This window comes from Mus caroli, chromosome 2 (genome assembly GCF_900094665.2).
Source record: "Mus caroli chromosome 2, CAROLI_EIJ_v1.1, whole genome shotgun sequence".
Classification (NCBI taxonomy): domain Eukaryota; kingdom Metazoa; phylum Chordata; class Mammalia; order Rodentia; family Muridae; genus Mus; species Mus caroli.
In genome coordinates, this window is record NC_034571.1 from 125091952 (window position 1) to 125095037 (window position 3086).

Genomic DNA, 3086 nt, shown 5'->3' on the forward strand with positions numbered 1-3086 from the left:
CCTTCCTTTACCAAACATCTAGCTGTGGGACAAATATGCTTGCTCAGAGAAGCAGTTCTTTGCTGTGCTGGTGCAAGCCTCCTGGAGGGCTAGTCCTGTACCTTAAACCAAATTAGGGCTCAGCCCAGGGCTATCATTGATGTAGAAAACCAAATCTTCTCATCAGTGTTCTGGCTACTAGAAATAGATGTCTCAGAAGTAGGATTTATTATGAACCAAGGCCCCTGTAGCATAGTCTAGGAAGACCAGTCTTCAAATTCCCTGAGGAGAGAGGGTAGAAGCAGCCATTGGCAGGTAGGAGACATTGTAGCCCTTTAGAGTGAGTGCTAATGGTGTCTCAGAGCAAGCTGGTCCAGCTGCATAGAAACAAAGATTCACTGGGGATCTTATCAAGGAATAGGATGAAAATGATGAAGTAAAGAGGAATCAAGAACTGATGTTACTGGGATGTGGTGGTGTATGCCTCTAATCCTAGCATGCAGAAAGCAGGCAAGAGGACTACCTCAAACATGAGGTCAGCCTGGTCTACATCACAAATTCCAGGCTAGCTGGGTGCATTGCCCACAGAGCATGCAGATTGTAGTATAAGATTTAGCACAATGGATGACACTGTTGCTGGTGGCATTTTCCTGACTTGAGATCCTCAGAACTTATAAACAGCACAAGGATTTCTGTTACTGGCAAGGACTGGCGGAGCTGTTGTAGGAATGCATGCATAAGGTATATGGATAATTGACTAGCTTTCACGGAAAGGGTCCCTGGCTCCTATGGACTCAGACTGGAGTACTGTGGTGCAGCTCTTATGCTACACAAGGTGCATGGAGCTGGGGACATGGAGACGGGGGATGGAGCCCACTCGTTTGCTAAGCCTTTCTTCCTACAGGAAGTCATGTCTGAAGGGTGTGCTGATGGACTCACACAAGTTCCCACGTGTGCTACTACATAGCTTCCCAGATACACATTGGTCGTTTTTGAGGACATTGAACTATTGACCCAAAAAAGACTAAGTGGCTATTTTTTGCTTAAACAAATTTGCAGTAGTTCTAGAAAGCATCACTTCTGTGCCACAAAAGGGCAGAAGGGTGCAAAGAGCAGAGCAGTTGGCCCTTAGGAAACTACACTATTCATCAGCTTCAGAGGGTGAGGAGAGGCAGCCAGGAACTGTGGAGCCCCCATGACTTAGTGTCCAACCATCACAGTTTGAGTTAGTCAGATTCAAATTGTCTGGTGGGGAAGTTGCCATCTGAACTCTTGCTTTGGGCACTTTACTGGAATGGTCAGTTACAGATGACAATACTGAAAGTTCAACGCAGGTCTTTGTTACACATGAAAAATGGAACCACAAGAAAATGTCTGGATGATTGGACCACCATTCCCTCTCTGCCTGTGTTAGCTCACACTCTCCCAGGCACTACTGGTGCCAGGCTCTTCTCTTACCATTCATGTTATGATATGAATATATAAGATAACATTTGTGCTAGGCGTGGAGGTGCACATCTTTAGTTCCAGTACTCAGGAGACAGAGGCAGGTGGATCTATGTGAGTTTAAGGCCAGGCTGGTCTGCAAAGTGAGATGCAAGGCAGCAGAGCTATATGAGACTCTGTTTCAAAAATACAAAAAAAGTACGCATACATACACACACACACACACACACACACACACACACACACACACACTCTCTCTTCAGTTCTACTTCATAGCATAAACTATTCACTTTTCATCTGGTCTCTTCTCATCCTGTCTCTTGCTACCTCCTCAATGTACCCCTGTTGTCACATCCCTGGATCAAGCACTAGCCTAGCTAGCTCACCTCTCCTAACCTTGTCTTCATTTGCCAGAGTAAAGCAGTCACTCAAATTCTGTCCCGCCCCTAGGGCAGACAAGTATAGGGAATGGTTTAGTAAGCTGGGACTCTACTTGAATTGGGCTATGTGCACATTCGTCTTTGAATATTACACTTGTCAGCCTGAGAGCCTTACTTGAATGTACTGTGCATATACATTCCTCTTTGATAGTGAACTTAGCACCTTGTTAGAGACCCAGAGCCCCCACTCACTTGAATACCAGGTACTCTTCGCTCAAAATAATGAACTAAGTTTCTTCTCCCTTAATGACAAAGTTGGACATCTTCAAGCTGGGGGGTTGGTTAGTTAGTGGTTAAGAGGACTTGTTGCTCTTGCAGAGGACAAAGTTTTGATTCCTATCTATGTGGAGGCTTACCACTGTTTGTAACTCAAGTCTCAGAGGCTCAGATACCCTTTTCTGACCTCTGAGGGCAGTAGGCACACATGTGGTGCACACATATACAGGCAGGCACAACATACATGGATGTAAAATAATAAATCTAATTTGTTGTTGTTTTTTTTTTTTTTAGAAAGCTTTCTCCCTGTAGCCCTGGCTGCCGTGGAACTTACTCTGTAGGTCAGGGTGCCCTCAAACTCAGAGAACTACTTGACTCTGCCTTCTGAGTGCTGGGATTAAAGGTGTGTACCATCACTACCTGGCCAAATCTACTTTTTTAATTGAATATTTTCTATGGAAAGATTTCCAGTACATCTGACTACAAGGGAAATCAAACCAACAAGGCTAGACTGGCTCTGAATTAATGCACAATAAGGTGAACTGTCCTTTCAGTGAACTTTTGGGGATAACTCCCCTATTCACCTTTTATGCCTATGCATAACCGAGTGCGCATATGATTAAAATACGGTGCATTATGGGAAGGAACATACATAGTAGAATAAAGATTGTATAATTTTAACCTGTCATTTAAAATAAAGATTTGCACATGCAAGGCTGGAGTGTAAAAATAATGGGGTGGGGAGTGGGGTGGTCTCACATGCCTTTTGCTGTGGAATAATGACAGGGTGTTTCCACACCTGAACTATTTTAACCTGTCTAGGCTGCTAATCCTTAACCATATGTCTTGTTACTTGCCATCTGGTCTTGTCCTGGTCCATATGTCATCATGAGTGCTCTCTCATCATGACATCATAGCAAATCCTCCTGGTTCCTCTACATGGTTTCTCCACTTTCTCCCTCTCCTCTCCTCTCCTCTCCTCTCCTCTCCTCTCCTCTCCTCTCC